This window comes from Delphinapterus leucas, chromosome 10 (genome assembly GCF_059928025.1).
Source record: "Delphinapterus leucas isolate spDelLeu-1000000601 "Yukka" chromosome 10, BTC_Dleu_Yukka2, whole genome shotgun sequence".
Lineage (NCBI taxonomy): Eukaryota > Metazoa > Chordata > Mammalia > Artiodactyla > Monodontidae > Delphinapterus > Delphinapterus leucas.
Window position 1 is genome coordinate 38,144,725 of NC_143138.1, and position 20,898 is coordinate 38,165,622.

General features: G+C 45.2%; 1 long non-coding RNA gene and 1 pseudogene across 1 annotated transcript in view; both read left to right on the plus strand.

Annotated features, from left to right (window-relative positions):
• LOC149748204 (uncharacterized) overlaps positions 1–20,898 on the plus strand; it is a 34,082-nt gene that overhangs the window by 4,642 nt on the left and 8,542 nt on the right. The window contains exon 2 of the long non-coding RNA XR_016394641.1: positions 776–954. This is a non-coding gene — a long non-coding RNA (uncharacterized LOC149748204). The remainder of the gene's footprint in view (positions 1–775; positions 955–20,898) is intronic.
• Positions 9,853–16,189, plus strand: LOC149748205 (small ribosomal subunit protein eS4, X isoform-like; annotated as a pseudogene).

The following is a 20,898-nucleotide window of genomic DNA, read 5'->3' on the forward strand; positions in this document are numbered from 1 at the left end:
TCTGGCAGTAACCCAGAGTTAGTGCAGCCTCCGCAGGTTAAGGGCACAGTCCCCAGTAAGACTGCCTTACTCTACCTACACCAGCTGCAAGCTCAAGGGTCCCCAGGCCATGCTCACCTCTGACCAATCGGCTGCAAATTCAGGGTTCCCATGAACCCCTCAGGTTCCATAATTTGCTAGGATTATTTATAGAACTTAGGAAAGTGCTATACTTTATGATTATGGTTTTATTATAAAGGATACAACTCAGAGTCAGCCAAATAAAGAGACATATAGGATGAGGTCTGGGAGGATACCAAACATGGACCTTCCCAGCCCCTTCTCTGTGGAATCTGGATGTATCATCTTCCCAGGACACCAATACATTCACCAACCAGGAGGCTCACCCAAGCTTCGAGTGTCCAGAGTTTTTATTGGGATTTCATTATATATGCATGATTGACTGAACTCAATCTCCAGCCCACCTTCTCTTCCAGGAGGAAGTTGAGCTGATATCACATGGCTCAAATCCCCAACCCTCTAATCACATTATTGGTCTTTCTGTTGTGACCAGCCCTAATCCTGAGTCACTCATTAACATAAACTCAGGTGTGGTCTGAGGGCCCTACCACCATGGTTAACGTAGACACCCCTAACACTCAGGAAAATCAGGAAGGGTTCAGAAGCTCCCTCCCCAGAACCTAGGAAAAAGACCAAAATCTTTATTGTGCAACATGTATCATCAGATTGAAGAATAATATTGAACTCTGAGCAGAATTTTTCTTTAATTCCACAGGTAGACATATATGTAAGAGCAAATACAGTACACAAAAGACAAAGAAAAACAATCCCATCCTAAATGCAACCAGGGAAGTAAAACAGATGACCTACAAAGGAGCTAAGAGTAACAGCAGACTTATCTGGCACAGCATTAGAGGCTAGGAGATAATGGAATATCTCCAAGAGAACTATAAGGTAGGTTGCTCTTTCTTATTGAAAAGTAAAACATAAAATAATTATAGGATACTATAGTAATATTTACCTGTCATCACAAAAGAAAGTTAATCTGTTTTGAAGTTATCCATTTAAAAACCAAAACATTATTTTAATGATTTCTGATGTAAGTTGTTCCAAAGTATATCACCCCATCCCTCCCTTCTTAACAGATCGTTCAGGTTCAACATTAGTATGCTGCTCTTAGATAGTGAGACTCCCAGGGGTTACTGAGGTCTACTAGGCTGTTTGCACCTGCGTTAAATGTTCCCACATGCTGTACTTTATATTTCTCTCTGCTTTTTATAATTCTGTCTCACTGCAGCAGCAATTTTACTGAAGCTCTTAATCTGTTAGTGATTTAATGTGCATTTGTCTGAACATAGGTCAGGGGCTTTCTCCATCCTCCTAATGTCTATAGCTCATTAGCTATATGTGACAGATTATATTTTCTGAAAATGGGCACCACAATATACCCCTTCCAGCATGTTCTCCTTACAGTGTAATGTTGACATCATTTATGCTTTCTTCTCTTGAATCTGAGTGTGTCCATGATGTTATGTGACTTCCAAGGTCATAAAAGATGATACAGCTTCCACCTCTGGGAATGCTTATTCTTGGGACCTAATCACTATGCCACAAGGAAGGGGAGAAACCACATGGAGAGGCCCTGGGTAGGTAGGTGTCTGACAGAGCCCCAGCTGAGGCCCCATTCAGCAGCCAGCACTAATCTACCTTGTGGATGAGTGAGTGCATAAGTGAGTGAGCCTTCAGGTGAGTCCGGCTCAAGCCTTTGAGCCACCCCGGCTGAGGCCAGGTGGAGCAGAAACAAGCTTTCCAAGCTGTCCCTGTTGAGCCTGCCCAAGTTATGGATTTAATGAGCAAAAGAGTGATGGTTGTTTTAAGCCTCTAAGTTTGGGTGGTATCATTCATAGCAATAGATAACTGGAAGACTACGTGACTACTTTTTACTCACTGCTTAAAAGTTGTTCTGTGTGACTTGTTGGTTGGAGCCCTCTGAGACCTCTTAACCCAAAGGTGTCCTTTGTCAATTGTAAGGAAGTTCAAACCTTATAAATTATTTCAAGTTTCCTCCTGCTCTAGACAAAACTTCTTTGGTTTCAAGGAAGGGAAGAAACCCATTCATTTTACCTCAGGAAAGGGGGGTTTAATGAAAGGACACAGGATTATGGGAATCCAAGAACAGGAACTGCTACACAGCATGGCCTCATGGGAGCTGCAGCTATTTTTGGATGTGTAAAATATATGTATACATAATATATATTATATATACAAATATATACTATATATACAAATATATATAATATATGTATTTGCAGCTTTTCTACCACTCTCTGCACATATACTATATTCTTTTCTCACTACATAGTCTTAGTTATTCATCATTTCAGAAGTGGGTCGTCACATCTTTTCCCACTTCCTAGTCCCCTTTCTAATCTCAACCTTTATAATTCAAGTGCTGCTACTGATTCAGTACCCAGTTTCCATTTCTTGAAAAAACATCTGATTAAAACAGCTCCTCTTTGTTAAATAAGACCCCACAAAGCACAAGCATCTGGGCTAATTACACCTGAACTGACCTTGGTCAGGTGTCCATCCCAGGGCAGACAGGTGCAATTTTGAGGTAAGGAGTACCCCAGAAAGAGTGTGGGTGTGCATGTAGTGATTGACCTCTAGAACACCTTCTCATTAAGGCTGTTAACTCCTGGACAGAAAATGAAAGGTGAGATGGGCACAAGCATGACCAGATAAGAGTAGCACATAATCAGGAACTGGCAGCCCAGGGAAGCATCAAGAATGAGGGAGAATGAACAAGAACCATGTCTGGCAGCAGATGGTGAGACTTACAGGCCTTGGTAACACTTGCAGGTGGCATTTCACCCTTGATGGCTCCATGGTGTCCTACAGAGTCTCCAGAGTCCAGCAGACTCTGAGTTCAAATTCTAGGTCAACTGATCTAAAAGCTGTGAGACCTCAGGCAAATTACCCTCTCTGAACTTTGATTTCTTCTTCTGTAAAATGAGGATAATATTGCAGGGTGAAGGTGGGAATTAAATACTTAACACAGGCCTCATTGCAGCCACTCACTAAACATGAACTCCCTTGCTTCCTCCACTTGGGAGTCAGAGCTCCCTTTCCAAGTTGTGAAATGTGCTGGGACAAAGATCCTGTGGCTAGAGGTCAAAAGGTTTCTCACCCCAGTTACTCACAGCCTCAAAGGAGTTCCCTGCCTCAGGGCTTTGCACCTTGCAAAGGTGAAACAAGCCTTTATGGGTCCAGGTCTGCCCTGATGGGGCCACCAGCTATACCTTTTTCTAAAAATCACCAGATTCCTAAAAATCTGCAGAACAGAGAGACTGTAGATGGTTTGGAGACATACCAAGAAATGTGCATGTTAGAAATCAGTGAATAGAAATTTACAGTGTAACAGCATTGAAGCTCTTGGGTGGGCCCCTCTCATTTTAAGAACCTAGTGAAATTATGAAACCATCAGGCAGATCTCAGTCCCGTGAAGACTCTCACTGTCCTCAGGCAGTTCGGCACTCTGTACAGCAGCAGTTACTAAATGTCGTGTGTTGCATGTCGAATGCCAGCACCGAGGCACAGAGGCTGAGGGGTGGAGCACTGGATCAGGAGTTCTAGGCCTGGGGTCCATTCCCAGCCTTGCTGCTGACTAGCTCTGTGTCCTTGGGCAAGTCACTTTCCCTCTCGCATCCTGGATCTCCACACCTATAAAATAGGAAGGCTGGACCAGACAGTTTCCAAGAGGCCTCAAACTCAAGTAGGGAAGGAGTATCTTTGTGATTAAAAGAACCCTTAAAATTACCCAAACATCAGTTCAAATCCTGTCTCTTCCAATATTAGTGGTGTGACCCTGGGAAAGTTGTTTAACCCCTATGCACCTCAGTTTCTTTATCTGTAAAGTGGGTACAGTTACAGTGTAAGGTTGCTCTGAAGACTGAAGAAGATAATACGTGAGTGCATGCAACACAACGCCTTGTACATAGTAAGTTTTTGATGAATGTTAGATATTGTTGTTAGTGAATGGGGATTTTAAAATATATTTTTGAAAGCATAGCTCCATTAATCATATTGACCCCTGGGGCTCCCCAGGCCAGAATCAACAGGTTTCTGGAACATCAGAAGAGGAGCAGATACAAATTTGTACAACAAAGGCATTGCTGTCCTTCAGTTAACAAGTTTCCCTTTGTTGGTGGTGGTGGGGGCCTCCTTGTAAGGCAATAATCTTGAAAGACAGGCTATGGGGAGAAAGAAATGATTTTATAAATGTTTTAAGCTCCCACTCCCTTAAGTGAGCTTGGAGGACTTGACCATTAAGGAGGTTACTGTAAGCCAGGCTACAGAGAACTCAGTATATGGCACAGAGCAGTATTTCTCTAACTTCCCGGGAGACAACTAAACTCAGATTCCTGGGTCACACCCCAAATTACTTGATGAGACTGTCCAGGATGGGAGCCTCTGAAGGAACATTTTAAGCCAGTGCCCAGCTACTCTTGTCCGGGAATTTTAGGAAATCCTGGCAGAGAGGGTATGCCCGCCCCTCAAGCCCTGGTGCATTGTGAGAAGAAGGAGAGGGATGGGGGGGGCAGTAGATTGCGAGACTGAGAACTGACCCTTCCCTAAGGTTCATAGGGGGAGGGAAGGGAGAAATGGTCCTTTTAATGAGGTGACTGAATATTTATCTGTTAGATGCAGTTGAAATGGAAGCAGACCAAGATGCCTAATTGGCAAGTTGTCCCCTCCCTTCTCAGTTCCCACTCCCTGAGGTGTGGATTTATGAGACAGAGTAAATCAGTCTCAGGAAATGCAAAAAAAAAAATAATGTCTTCTTTGTACATCTGAGTGTCCTGTCATCAAAATGTCACACCATTGTTGTGATGAATTAGGAGATTAGGATTGACATATATACACTAACATGTATAAAATGGATAACTAATAAGAACCTGCTGTATAAAAAAGTAAATAAAATAAAATTCACAAAAAGAAAAAAGAGACACAGGCTGAAAAGCCTTGGGAAAAGACAACAGCAAAAAACAAAAAGAAAGGGGGCCAAGAAGGAAGGTTCTGATGGCCCTTTGGCTACCAGCAAAGCAGTCCCTGCAGAACAGTCAGGTCTCCCAGTGGGGCCTGAGAACGTGATAGAGCTTTCCAAAGAGGAACTGATCCGCAGGAAGTGAGAAGAGTTCATTCAGAAGCATGGGAGGGGTATGGAGAAGTCTGGAAAGTCCAGTAAGTCAGATGCTCCCAAGGAGAAGGGCAAAAAAGTGCCCTGGATGTGGGCACTGGGTGGCACTGCTAACAGGGAAGTCCTGGACTATTGCACTCTCACCACCAGTGGAGCCCCTGAGGTGGCCCCACCCGAGGACATCAGCTTGATTCGAGGGACCGGGTCTGGGAGGCAGCTTCAGGATCTAGACTGCAGCAGCTCAGATGACGAAGGGGCTGCTCAAAACTCCACCAAACCTAGTGCTACCAAGGGGACTCTGGGTGGCATGTTTGGGATGCTGAAGGGCCTTGAGGGTTAGAAGAGCTTGAGTCGTGAAGACATGGAATCTCTGCTGGACAAGATGCATGACCATCTCATCGCTAAGAACGTGGCAGCAGACATTGCAGTGCAACTCTGAATCTGTGGCCAACAAGCTGGAAGGCAAGGTGATGGGGACGTTCAGCACGGTGACTTCCACTGTAAAGCAAGCTCTCCAAGAGTCCCTGGTGCAGATTCTACAGCCACAGTGCCTTGTAGACATGCTCCAGGATATCATGGATGCCCAGCATCATCAGTGCCCTTATGTGGTCACTTTCTGTGGTGTCAACAGCATGGGGAAGTCTACTAATCTTGCCAAGATTTCCTTCTGGCTGTTTAAAAAAAAAAAAAAAAAAGTCACATCATTGTTATCAAGAATTCTTCATCCAGGAGTCTCTCCAGCTCTGAAACCTTATGGGTCTAGGGTCATTCAGGAGCTAAGCCTGGTTAGGGCCCCTTTGGGTCCAGGAAGCTGCCCTTTGCCTTCAGGGCAAGAACCAGAGAACACTCTTCTAGGCTGGCTGGGAAACGGTTTGGGGGCAAGAGGCTGGAGATTAAATCTTCCCAAAGAAACCACATAGCCACCAAATTAAAGGATAAGCCCACCCAGATGGTTTTGAGAGCGTGCTTCCCTGGCCTTGGCATTCTGGGTTTCTCCAATGGTCACACTTCTCCTGGGCCAAGGGTTCATATCTCTGGGACTCTGCCCACTTTCTGTAAGGGATTTCCTTTTTTTTCTTTTTTCCTTTTTCTAGTCACTTCTCACACTGCCCTAGTATAGATGAAGAGCCCTGAAATTCTAAACATCTAATGCTTTTGATTATTAATTGTGGAAATAATAATCATAATAAACTCAGATTTGAATCATCATTTATACTGTTTTTAAGTTTTAAAAAATTGTGGTAAAATACATATAAAATTTATCATTTTAACCATTTAAAGTATGCACCTCATTGGCATTTAGTACACTCACAATGTTTTGCAACCGTTGCCACTATCTAGTTCCTGAACATTTCCTCACCTCAAAAGGAAACCCTGTACCCGTTGGTCACTCTCCGTTTATCCCTCCCCCCCAGCCACTGGCAACCATTAATCTGCTTTCTATCTTTATGGATTTGCCTATTCTGGATATTTCATGGAAGTGGAATCATACAATATGTGGCCTCTGGCTTCTTTCAGTTAGCAAAATGTTTTCAAGGTTTATCCATGTTGTCATGTATCAGTACTTCTTTCCTTTTAAAGATTAAATAGTATTCCATTGTATCGATGTACTACGTTTTGTTTATCCATTCATCAGCTGAAATCCTTTTTACTTTTAAAGTGCTTTTTATATACACTGTGTCTGTCACCTGATCCTCACAGAAACTGTGGGAGGCAGTCAGGGCAGGTACTATTCATAATTATTATGATTCTCCCCATTTTACAGATGAAGAGATGAGGCTCATAAAGGTAGGATTACTTGTCCAAGGTCCCATAGCTGGTTAATAGCAGAACCAGAATCAGAAACCAGGTCTCTGAGTTTGAATGACCAAAACCTTTCTTGGGCAATTTGCCTTGCAATCACTAACAGTGTCCTTCCTCCAAGAAGATTATGAGTGGACACGTGCTCACTATGGCAAGGCAGGTGAGGACCAGTGAGGGTTCAACCCTTGGACAGGCCTAATTTTGTCCAGTGGCAAAGTTGGTCACTGCCTACAAGGCCTGATCTTGCCAGGCTTCTGTTCAGACCTCCTTAATCTCCTTACATCTGTGCATGAAACATACTCACCTAGAAAGCTATACTCTCCCAGCACCAAACCTAGCAGTCAGGGCTTCATAAATGTTTGCCAACTGAGACATTTTAAGGGCCTAAGGGTTCTCTGATGCTTTGCTCTTTCTCCCCAGTAACTACTGTGTCACCAGTAGCAATCTCCCACTATCCAGAGCAACCCCTTGGGCCTTATTACTTGGAATGAATAACAAGCAACTAGGAACTCTAGCTCTTTAGTACAAATGAGCAGGATTTTGGGGAGTGGAATCCCACTCTGCAGCAGTGAGGGTGTTATTCCTGTAAAAATAACAACAAAACCAAATAAAGGAAGGTTTGAAAAACTGAACAAAGCAACAAAAATGACCCATAATCTTACTGTTATTTTGAAGAATTACCTTCCATTAGATTTCCTTCCTTTCTACCTTCCTTCCTTCAATCCACCACAAAAGTAATACAAAATATTGTAATATTTTAAACATTACCTAATATCTCACACCCAGAGACAACTCTGTGAACATTTTGCATATTTTCTTCCAGTCTTTTTCAATACCTTTTTTCATAATTGCGGTTATACAGAATGCTCCATTCTGTTAGTATATATGTATTTTCTGTTACAAGTTTTCTCTAATAAAAGCAATATATGTTTATTACAGAAATTTATGGAAAAAAATTTCAAAACCAGAAGGAAATAAAAATTACTTAGAATGTTCCTTCCACAGATGGAAATTTTAACATGCATTTTTTTACATAGCTGTAATCCTACTGAATACAGTTTTTTTTCTTTTTTCCCACCTACCTTATTAGCATTTCCCCATGTTGCCTCATAGTCTTTATCATTAACTTTATTTTTATTTTATTTATTTGTTAATGTTTACTTTTTATTTATTTATTTTATTTTTGGCTGCACCCCTTGGCATATGGGATCTTAGCTCCAGGGATCAAACCCCCACCCCCTGCATTGGAAGCGCGGAGTCTTAACAGCTGGACCGCCAGGGAAGTCCCTTATTTTTATTTTAATTTTTATTTATTTATTTTTTGCGGTACGCGGGCCTCTCACTGTTGTGGCCTCTCCTGTTGCGGAGCACAGCCTCCGGACGTGCAGGCTCAGCGGCCATGGCTCACAGGCCTAGCCGCTCCACGGCATGTGGGATCTTCCCGGACCGGGGCACGAACCCGTATACCCTGCATCAGCAGGCGGACTCTCAACCACTGCGCCACCAGGGAAGCCCTATTTTAACTTTTAATAGGTAACACATTTACATAGTACAATATTCAAAAAATTCGATGGATACTATGGAAAGGTTTTTTCCCACCTGTTTCTCATTTGCCAATTTTTCCTTCCACAGTACCCACTGTTACCTGTTCCTTGTGGACCCTCCTCCTGAAGCACCCTTCTATGCATATCTAAACAAATACATTATACTTAATTATATTCTTCCCTATCTTTTCATTTTTTACACAAAGAATAATGAACTATTCTCACCTTTTTAAACTCAAGAGTATATCTCAGAGGACTTCCTATTTATATTCAAACAGAGCTTCCTCATTCTTTTTTTTTTTTTAACATTTTCATTGGAGTATAATTGCTCTACAATCGTGTATTAGCTTCTGCCCCATAACAAAGTGAATGAGTCACACGTATACATATATCCCCATATCTCTTCCCTCTTGCGTCTCCCTCCCTTTTTTTTTGTTTTTTTTAACACCACACAGGATTCTGCTTTATGTAGTGTAGCATAATGTATTAAACTAGGCCCCATGGTGGAGAGGCAAGGTAGGGGTATGGGTATGGGTACAAACTACTATCTATAATATAAATAAGCTATTGTACAAGGATATATAGTAAAACACAGGGAATATAGCCAATATTTTATAACTATAGGTGGAATATAACCTTTAAAAATTGTGAGCCACTGTGTTGTACACTGGAAACTTATATTATACATCAACTATACCTCAATTTAAAAAAAAAAAAATTAGGGAACTTCCCTGGTGGCGCAGTGGTTAAGAATCCCCCTGTGCAGGGGACATGGGTTTGAGCCCTGGTCTGGGAAGATCCCACATGCCTCAGAACAGCTAAGCCCGTGCGCCACAGCTACTGAGCCTGTGCCCTAGAGCCTGTGCTCTGCAACAAGAGAAGCCACTGCAATGAGAAGCCCGCACACCGCAACTAGAGAAAGCCCACAAGCAGCAACGAAGACCCAATGCAGCCATAAATAAATAAATTTATTTTTTAAAAAAAATATTAGACCCCATCGATGAATATTCAAGTTATTTCCAATCTGTTGCAAACAATACTACAGTGACTAACATTGTACGTATATCATTTTTCATGTGTGAGCATCCATCTGTGGAATAAACTTCTAGAAGTGGAATTGCTGGGTCAAAAAGTGAATGCGTTTATAATTGATAGACACGCGGCCAAACTGCATCCTGTTGGCTAGCAGCAGCAGCATGTGATTTAACCCAGTGTCTAGCCTTAATTACTTTCTCCATCTTTTGTTAACCCTATAACAGAGTTAGAACCAGCCTCAGCCATAAACCAATTTCCGTTTTTGGCCACTCATATGTAATCTGTAATATATTGAAGGCCTACTGGATAACAGACATGTGCTGTGTGTTGAGAAACGAATATGCATAAGACAAGGTGCTGTCCTTGGAAGCTGGTCTTGGGAGCTAGTGGGGGCTGGGAGGGGAGCAAGGAGGAAGGGATATGTAAGAAGAGCCCACCAGGGCTCTGCCCACCAGGCCCTAAACTCCTGAGGAGGAGGAGCTGGGTCTGTTTTTGCTTTCCTTATCCCAGCACCCAGCAGAGCACAGGGTAGGTAGCTGGCATTCAGTATACACTGAGTAGATAAATGATTAAATAATTGAATGTCTGGTGTGGAGGAAAGGGGAAAAGGTTCTGGAGTGAGGCTATTGGTCAGGGCAGGCTTCACAGAGGAGAACAGCATTTGAGGGCCTCTTTTTTGAGGATTAATTTCACCAAAGTGAAACTCTAGTCCAGAGAGGCTGTTTGTTGGCTTCCTGACTCATAAAGAACAGTTGGGCAAGGTGGGGGGTGACACTTAGGAATGATCTGGGGGCAGATTTGAGTGGGTGAAGTTTGGGGGTCCCTCTGATAAGCCCTGGACAATGGGTATCTTCAAAATAAGGCAAAGGGGCTCTTTTCATGCTTAGTGCAGTCATGGCTTATGGTCCCAAGAAGCACCTGAAGCGCGTAGCAGCTCCAAAGCATTGGATGCTGGATAAACTGACTGGTTGGTGTGTTTGCTCCTTGTCCATCTATTGGTCCCTACAAGCTGAGGGAATATCTCCCCCTAATCATTTTCCTAAGGAACAGACTTAAGTATGCCCTAACAGGAGATGAAGTAAAGAAGATCTGCATGCAGCGTTTCATTAAGATTGATGGCCAGGTGCACACTGATTATAACCCTCCCTGCTGGTTTTATAGAAGTCATGAGCATTGACAAGACTGGAGAGAATTTTTGTCTCATCTATGACACCAAGGGTCGCTTTGCTGTTCATCATATTATACCTGAGGAGGCCAAGTATAAGTTGTGCAAAATGAGAAAGATCTTTGTGGGGACAAAAGGAATCACTTATCTGGTGACCCATGATGTTCGCACCATCTGCTACCCTGATTCCCTCATCAAGGTGAATTACACAATTCAAATTGATTTGGAGACTGGCAAGATTAATGATTTCATCAACTTTGACACTGGTAACCTGTTCATGGTGACTGGAGGTGCTAAAGTGGGAAGAATTGGTCACCAACTAGGAGGGACATTCCTCATTCTTTTGATGTAGTTCATGTGAAAGATGATAATGGCAACAGCTTTGCCACCCAGATCTCCAACATTTTCATTACTGGCAAAGGCAACAAATCATGGATCTGTCTTCCCCATAGAAAAGGTATCCTCCTTACCATTGCTGAGGAGAGAGACAAGAGACTGGCGGCCAACAGAGCAGTGGATAAAATGATCTCTAGGTGACATGATTGGAAAAGTCTTTGTACTTAATTAAAGATAATACCACATTAGGGCTTCCCTGGTGGCGCAGTGGTTGAGAGCCCTCCTGCCAATGCAGGGGACACGGGTTCGTGCCCCGGTCCGGCAAGATCCCACATGCCGCAGAGCGGCTGGGCCCGTGAGCCATGGCCGCTGAGCCTGCGCGTCCGGAGCCTGTGCTCCGCAATGGGAGAGGCCGCAACAGTGAGATGCCCACGTACTGCAAAAAAAATAAAAAAGATAATACCACATTAAAAATAATAAGGCAGAGGGTCTCTGAGTTGAGACAAAGGAAGAAAAGGGAGAATGGCTAGTGAAGACTGCCAAGGAGAAGTTAGGTGCAGAGTGCTGCTGTTGTGGGGGAAAGGCCACTCCCCCAGCCCTGTCCCAGACTTTGGTACACCCTGGACAGTCCAGATTCTGCACCCTGCTGGTGCAGGCTGCAGAAAGGATGCCCACCCCTGCCCCATCAACCAGATTCCAAACCCCAGAAACTGGTCTGATGGCTTGGAAACTCCGACTACATCCCCAGGAACACAAGTGCCCGATTCTCTCTTTGGGGAGCAAACAAGCATGGTTTTAGCTCCTCTAGTTCATTTCCTAGAATTTTAGAAAGAACAGTTAAAGATTTGAGTCTTACAGAAAGTTAAATACCAGCCCATCCCCCACCAGCCCATTTGTTTTACAGGCGAGGGAGCTGAGACCCAGAGAGGTGAGGTGGACTACCTGAGGCCACTCAGAAGCAGCGCTAGGTCTAGAAACAGAGCTTCAACTCTGTATCCAGTGCTCTCTACTCTGAACCAGGGGATGGAGGTCAGGATGGTGACCTAGATGCGGCTCTGGGGCCAGAGAGGGGAGACAAATGCAGGAGCTGGAGGCAGGGTAAGAGCCAGGGTAGGGGTAGGGGTCAGCTACCTACACCTGTTCCAGTTGCTGGGTTATAAACCCTCTAGGAATTCCAGATATTCCACTCATGTCTAAGTTCCCTCCTTGGAAGCAGGTTTGCCAACATGGGTTTCAGAAAGGCCTCGGCCCAGATAAGATAGATGTGTCATGGAGAGAAGCAATCTGGATAAGGGAGGGGGTGCTGGACCACCAGGTTCAGGGGACCATCTTGGGAAAAGCTGTCCCAACCCTGCATTCCCAGGGGCCCAGGATGGCTTCTAGCAGTGACTCAGGGCTTGCAGGCAATATTCCTGGGAACCCAGCCAGAGCAGAGGGGTGGTAACAGGCCCAGATCCTCTCTGATTCCTGGATAAAGGGTGAGAGGCTACTCCTTCTCCTGGACTCTTGGGACATTGACTGCTCTTGGGAAGCTGATTTGAGAATATACCAGAACTTGATTTTCTCTGCATAAAATCCTTAGGGAGGGGTCTCACTTTGGGATTTAGCCTCTGAAATACCTTTCTAGATACCCTTTCAACCCTGGCCCACCCCCAACCAGGGATTCCTGAGGGGTGAGGGGCAAGTGCATTGCCTTCTCCTGCTGTGGAAGAGGAAAGAAACAATTTACCTATTAGAGTAGACAGAGCTGAATGAAATGATGAAATAACAAAATGATGAAATAAAAAAAAAAACTATCTCTTACATCAGTGAGTGAGTATCTTCAGGTTCCTTGGCTCCTGGTAATCCTCACAGCATCCCAATGAGAGGTTTTATAAGTCCCCTTTTACAGATGGGGAAACTGAGGCCCAGTGAAGTTATGTTACTTTTTCTAGGACACAGAGAGGAAAGTACCCAAGGGCAGGGCTCCATGGCTACTGGCCTAGACAAAGTGACTCCTCCCATTCAGGTCCTTGCCCCTACACCACCCCAGGCCTCCCCTGAACAGCTCATTGGCTTTTCAATGATAAACTCACTCAAAGAGAAACTGAACAATACTGGTAGCGGGCGGTGTTTTTTCAGATTTGGGGGCTTGTAACTCATATTAAGAAATGCATTTAATACCACAATGCAGTAACCAGACATAATTCACAGCACTTAGAATAGTTGGTAATTATTTTTTGTTTATTTACAAATATGTAAAAACAAATGGAAGTTTCATAAAATAACGCTTCCCCTTTCTGCCTGAGATGCACTCTGGCATTTTCTATTCTCTGCTATTCTGTGTCATTATTTTTGAAAAGTGCTCATGTGACTCACTAAATTGACTCCATGACCTGCAGTTTGAAAAGCACCTTTATGGATGGCAGCTGGGTCCCCCCCACCCTTGTGGGAAGCAGACAGTGAGGAAGGAGGTCCGACTGTGTACACTTTGTGCCTGGCATTGAACTGTGCCCTCTGGGGGCACAGGAAGAGGTACACGCACCTGGATCTCACCCTTCAGTCATTTATAAGCAGAGGAACAAGACTTCCCACACATAAGACAAAGCTGACACAAATTAAAGGCAGAAAGAATCGGTGCCTCTTAAGGACTATATTAGGGCTGCTGTAACAAAATACCACAGACAGGGTGGCCTGAACAAATTTACTTCATCACACTTCTGGGGGCTGGAATTCTAAGATTAAGGTGACAGAAGGCTTGATTTCTCCTGAGACCTCTGTCCTTGGCTTGCAGATGGCTGTCTTCTTGCTGCCTCTTCACATGGTCCTCCCTCTGTACACACACACCCCTGGTGTCTATGTATCCTATTCTCTTCTTATGAGGACACCAGATAGATTGGATTCTAAGGTACTAGGGGATAGGGCTTCAACATATGAATTTGGGAGGGAACAGTTGAGCCCATAACAAGAACCTATGTGCAGAGCACTAGCTCATGCATCTTTACCCCAGGCTGGGCCCTGTGGGCCTTATTCCTGTTTTGAACACAAGGAAGCTGGTGTTGGGAGAGTTTGGTAATGGCTTGTAGTCCTCCAGTTGACAAGTAATGGCACAGCATTTGAGTTCATGTTCCACCCTCTCACATATTGTAGACTTTCGGATTTCATGGGAGACGATGGAGCTGGGCTGAGTTTTAAAAGGCCATCCTGCAGGCAGATGGGAGATGAGTGAGGGCAGAGGAGAGGGAGGAGGCAGTGCTTAGGCAGGACCTCATAGCTTTGTCCAGGTGGATGGAAGAGAAGATAGCTTTACAGACAAGGACAGTGAGAACTGGAAGGTCCTCCTGAGAATTCAGTCCACCCTTCCCATTTCATTGGTGAGGAAACTGGGGCCGGGAAAGGAGAGAGTGATTCAGTGCTTCCACATTGTGTATCTGTGTGTGAAAGTCTTGTCTCCTCCCTCTACTCAAGGCCAAACAACATTGTCAGCTTCTCTGTGCTCTGCGTAGGGCCCAGTATGCCGTTCAGAATAGAGATTCAGATGTTTACTCTAGACATGAGACCCTGGGAAGGAAAGGGACAGTGGGTATGGGGGCGTCTCAGTTTTATGCCTCTTGACCCCAATGGTGGTGTGTAAAGGTGTACACTACACCTCAGGAAAAAGCAAGCAATTGCTAATCACAAACACTCTTAGAGCATGAGGATGTAGATTATATATACACACACACATACATACACCTGCTCCCCACAACATACACACTTTTTTCCCTTTTTTTTTTTTTTGCGGTACGCGGGCCTCTCACTGTTGTGGCCTCTCCTGTTGCGGAGCGCAGGCTCAGCGGCCATCGCTCACGGGCCCAGCCGCTCCGTGGCATGTGGGATCTTGCCGGACCGGGGCACGAACCCGTGTCCCCTGCATCGGCAGGCGGGCTCTCAACCACTGTGCCACCAGGGAAGCCCCCCCTTTTTAAACTTTTCATAAGAAACACCCTTCAGCCAATTTGGAGTCAGCACCAGAGGGTCTTTTCTCTCTCCAGACTCCTCTTTCCTCTTCTCCCTGCATCCACTAGAATTCTCCATGTTCTCTCATACATCTTCAAGTGAGGTTTTTGCTATAGACAAGCCTCTCTTTGACCACATCTCAAAGTGTCTGTTATTTTTCTAAAATATTTGCCCAGTGTTGGACTGGTAAATGTTGAACAACCAGCTCTCCAGGGGAAAAAGAGATACATCAATAATTTCAAAAGAGTCAATTGTAGTATTGGGTTGGCCAGAAAGTTCATTCGGGTTTTTCCATAACACCTTACTAGAAAGGGATGAATTTTGAATATATATTACTTTTGTTTTTAATATAATTTATTTAATTATGTGTTTATATCATGCATTTACAACAGGGGTGAAAATTGGTTCTTGGCAGGGGATGAAAAAGTCTTACTCTTCTTATGTAAATATAAAGCACAAATATACATCCAGTACATAAACAGACATACAATATATCTGTGATATTAAAATTTCACAGGGAGGGTGGTAGGAGATTAGGGGGAAAATGTCTAAAAAGTTTCCTTAGGAGGCAATAATGAACAAAAGGCTGAGAGACACTGATTCATATAGTTTAATTTTTAATGATGGCTCTGTTTAACAACCAGCTCACAAAATTCCTGAATATTTAGCAATTGGCTCTTGCAAGCCTGTATGAGCTGGTTCCAGTACACCCCCCAGACCTGGTGTGAGGCTGGTGGGTACAAAGTAGAGGAGGGAAAAAGAACCCCCCTCTGCCACCCAAGCAGTGCAGCAGGTTGGTAGGAAAGATGGCATGCAAGGGGTATTAAGATAAAGAGTCTTTGGACCCCCATAAATCAGTGGGGGCTGCCCCTCTATCAGCCACTGAATCTCTACCCACGACCTTGGGTCTTGGCCCATGTCATCCCATCAGATGGTTCCCCTGTCTTCCAGTAGTCCCAGGGCCTAGGCAGCATGGCAGATGGGTGGTGGCATCCTGCAGGGCCCCCCAACCCAACAGGATACAACAGGGATTTGTGCACACACCCTCACCCTTGCCCCTGAAGGGAGCTTCAGAGAATTCACACTTTGTTTAGTGCCTCTGGTTGGGTGGTTCTGATAAAAGGCATACCTCAGGCAGGCGTGGGGAGGGGGGCGGGGGGGTCAGGAAGGGAGGGGCTTGTTTTCCCATTGGGAATCAGAGAGGCCCATTCAGTGTTCCTCCTCATCAGATGTTCCTAGTGATGAGGATGACACAGCCCTCAGTGCTTGATTAAGGTTGGGCCCCTGGAAACTTGGAAGGCTTTGGGTAGCTTTCAGAGCTGCCTAGGGTGGGGTTGGAGAGCTGGGGACCTCAGGCATGCAGATCCCAACAGATTCCAGCATGGGGACCCCGGTTGGTCCTTCACCCTTGCTGTGTCAGTGGCAGAATGGGGGAGGAGGGTGTCCTCCTTGAAGCATTGACTATGGTTGCTCTAATTGCTTCAAGAGAACCCGTCCAGAGACAGCCAAAGGCACTTTGTTTTCTGTAAACAAGGCAGAGAGGAGACACTGAGAAACCTGGGAAGAGGAAGCTCCCTTTCTTCCCTCTAGTCTGTCTCTCCCCCTTTCCTGACCCATTAGGAAGCTAGGGTCTTACCCACTTATCCCAGAGGCTATCTGAATCGTCACAAAATCTCCACATAGTTCCTTAGAATCTCATTCTCCAAAGGCCCAGCTGCCTCCCAAAAGGGTCAAGCCTAGAAGCCACCCCAAACAGCAACTTTCCTTTACAGCTTTGCCTTTCCCTGCCCTGTAAAATAGGCTTAATCATTGCCTTCTCACTGGGTCAAGGAGTAGGAGTTAATTGGTATGAGTTGAGTGCTCCAAGACTCCCAGTCGAGGCTCTGGTGATCATCGCCCTTTTGTGCCTCCAGCTGCTCTGAGCCTTCTTTTTACAAAGGTCATTTATATGGTGTACTCCTCCACTAATTCTCCAAAGACTCACTGGGGACTTGCCCCACTCCCTATCTGACAAGACTGTTCCTATCAGTCACTATACCAGCTTCCAGCTTTGGGGCTTTTTTAGTCCTCCCTTAGGAGGCCCCTGAGGCCAGCCCTATCACTTGGAGCTGAGGGAGGCTGGGATCTACACTAGCAGAGGATGGCCAGCCTGCAGTATGATCCAGGAAGAGTTAGCCGTAGGGCTCCAAACAGGTGGGCTACATGCCTGAGAGGGCTGGCCAAGGTCAGCTGGCCAAAGATCGGGGGCAGGACTTCCAGTTCTCATGCTTACCACTTCCTACCAACCACAGAGCCTTTGCACATACTATTCCCTCTGCCTGGAACTCTTTTGTTTTCTTCATTTGATTAACTCCCACTCATCTGCCCCAGCCCAACCATTACTTCCTCCGGGAATCAGCTTTCTCTCATTTTCTACGTTTATGACAAGTCTCTGTGATTACAGTTTTCATAGCAAAGGGATCCTGTTTATTGGACTTAACTTTTTTGGGTGTTAAAATTTGATTAACCTCCGTGTCTCCATTTTAGGCTTCCCAAGAGTAGGTAGAATGTCTGTTCCTGCTCCATTGCACCCCTGTCTAAAGATTTATTGAATGGATGGATGAAATGAGTTTACCACCTCTGTTAGGCCCTCACCACATGACATTCTCTACCTTGTGCTGCAATTAACTGTTTATATGTCTGTCTCTCTAGGACTTGAGGTAATGAGGTGACTTGGTGAAGAATGTGTGTTGTGGAGCCCCACTGATTGGGTTCATATTCAGGCTCTGCCGCTTACTAGCTAAATAACCTCAGGCAAGTTACTAAATGTCTCTGTGCCTTGGTTTCCCCATCTGTAAAATGAGGGTAATAGTACATGAGTTAATGCGTGTGAGATGCTTAGAGCAGGGTCAGGCAGGTAAGTGTACTCCAATGAATGTGGGTGCTGTTACTGTATCTGCCACCCAGACCCTGGGGCCTGGGGCATAACAGGTGTTCAGTAAAGGCTTATTGATTGAACCAGCAACGTTTGGGATTGGTCCTAAAAAGAAGAAAACTGAGAGATGGGAGGGAGTGAGCCTGAGGTGAGTATGGAGGGTCTCCAAGGGTGGAGAGAAGTTAGACAATTGGAAATCCAGCTGCCCCAACATTCCCCTACCTAGCAATGCTTTTCCCCCCAGATGGCAGCAGTTCATTTCAGCTGATTCCAGTTTGCATTTTTTTCCCAATATTCACAGAACCAACCTAATGGTTTCCCCTCAGGGACACCAGCACCACCAGCTGGCACCCCTTCTCCAAAGCTCTGGATTTCAGCTGCAAGGCCAGCCGTCCTCCAAGCTTCTAAGTTTTAACAACTACAGCCTTTTCCCTTTGTTTCTCCAGCCCTAGGGAAGCCCTACTGCTTCCTGTGGTTGTGACCCACTGATACTTTGATATTCTCTCTTTGTCTTTTCAATTCTTCAACTACTTAATAATTCTTTATATTAGATTCTCTCTGTTGAAGTGACTGGTGTGGTTTCTGGCTCCTGGCTGGACCCTGACTGCTACTTATCAGATACTCGAACCTGAGGCCCAAAGTGATACAGGTAGAAGCAAGAGCCAGCACCCCACACCCCTTCTTTGCCTGAACTCTAATGGGAAACATCTGCTTCAGCCCCTTTTCAGCAATCCTGTGGACTAGAGAGGGATGTGCTGCTTGCAGGGATATCTAATCAGCCCTGGAAAAACTGGGCCAACAGCTAAACCACACAAACAAAAGAGCTGCAGCTCCACACAGAACTGCCTGCTTGGGAAAATGCCAAGACAAACAGGGTGCTCTGGGCCCTACCAGGGCTGCAGGCTTCCTGGGCCCACGTGGATGCATCTCAAGAAGGAGGGGCTAAGCCCCCAGAGTCTCTCATTCCTGGACACCAAGTCTTCCTTCAGTCCTTCCAGGATTCCCTGGTATAGGCTGCCCTGTTCTTCTACTTTAGAACCTTCTGGTAAACTGTGGAGCATTCCAGGGCTTACCTCCCTGGTGCATGTCAAAGGCAGTGAAATACACATGACGAGTTTCTAAAAATACTGATGCCTGAGCCCCACCTCAGGGCTGGTCAGAGATTCTGGTCTGGCCCAGCATTGGTATTTATTAAAGCGCTCAAGTGATTCCACGGTGCAGTCAGGATTAAAATCCACTGAGTTAAAAGAATGTATTAGGACAGCAATTCTCAAATTTGAGCATGCATCAGAATTACTTGGAGGGCATGTTAAACCATAGACTGCCGAGCCTCATCCCAGTTTTCCAATTCAGTAGTTCTGGGGCAGGACCCAAGAATGTGCATTTCTTCTAAGTTCCTGGCTGATGCTCCTGGTCTGGGGACCACATTTTGAGAACCCCTTACTTATGAAGTCTGAAGGCCCAGGTTCAAATATCAGCTCTGCCAGATGCAGTTGACTATCCACCTAAGAGGGTTTTGTGAGGATTAAAAGACATAACTTGGACAAAGAGCCCCACACAGTATGTGCTTATGATAATTAGTAGGCAAGGCTACAGAAATCTTTTTTTTGGGGGGGGGCAGGGGGGATGCTGCATCATGTGGCTTGCAGGTTCTTGCTTCCCCAAGCAGGGATTGAACCTGGGCCCACAGCAGTGAAAGTGCTAAGTCCTAACCACTGAACCTCCAGAGAACTCCCATCAAGGCTACAGAAATCTTGATTTATAATACAGCATGTGACATTGAACCATCATTTTAATCAGAGCCTCAACTTTACCCATCTGTAAAATGGGGATAATGATACTCTGGCTCAGCCCACTTTACAAGTTGAAGAAGGATCAGAGGAGTTCCCTGATGTGAAAGTGTTTTGGATACTATAAAGCCTAGTAGGAGAGTTTTATTAGAAAGGGGTCAGGCAGGCACAGCCCCATCCTGGAGCCATTGGTAGGGTTCCCTGCTCACCAAGGACATCTGAAACAGCAGCTTCACATGCTGGTGAGAGAGGAATTCCAGTGAGTCTCTACATGCTTTCCTGCTACCCTCAGTTTATTCAAACATCTAAGGGGAAGAGTTAGGGGGCTGTTTGCTGCCACCCCCCAGCTCAGCAGTATTTCTGCAAAGAAAAGGAATGTGGTGGAAGAGAGCAAAGTTGTGCAAAGATTCCCTCCCCAGGCCTTACCACACAGTGGCCATCAGGTGCCCTTCCTTCTTGATCCTTTCTCTCCCTTTCCCATCTGCCCACCTAGGCACCTCCGCCCACCTGGCTCCATGGAGGGGAGATGGGCAAAAGCTGCCCCCCCAGGAAAACTGTTCTGCTCAGGGTAGGAGCTTGTCCACTTGGTTCCATCTCTTCAGTTCAACTCACAGATACATATTGTATGTCTGCTAGTACAAGGCTAACAGGTTAGTTAATATTAATGCTTTCTGCATTTAAAAAAATACATATTTTGGAGGAATGGCCTCAAGGGGCTGAGTTGAAAAGAGCTAGGAGCCCTTGACAGGACATGAGAAGCAAGTCATCCCCCACACTGCTGGTAGGGAGGGGCAGTAGGCTTGACTTTACTCAGGGGCCATTTGGCAGAACAGATCAAAAGCCTGAAAATGTGCATTATCTGACTTGGGAATTCAGGTCTAGGAATCCATCCCAAGGAGATATCACAAAATTAACAGATTTTTTTGAGTCTTGGCTCTAATAGTGGGTGACCTTGAGCAAGTTAGAATGGGACTTAATGGAGGCAACCCACCAGACAGGGTTGAGGAAAAAATGAGACAATACCTCAAATGCAGTAAGTGCTCACTAATATTAGTACCTTGGTTGGGGGTCCCTCAGATGTAGACCCCCAGATATGAATTTGGGAGGTGAGCCCAGGAAGCACATGGGGCCAT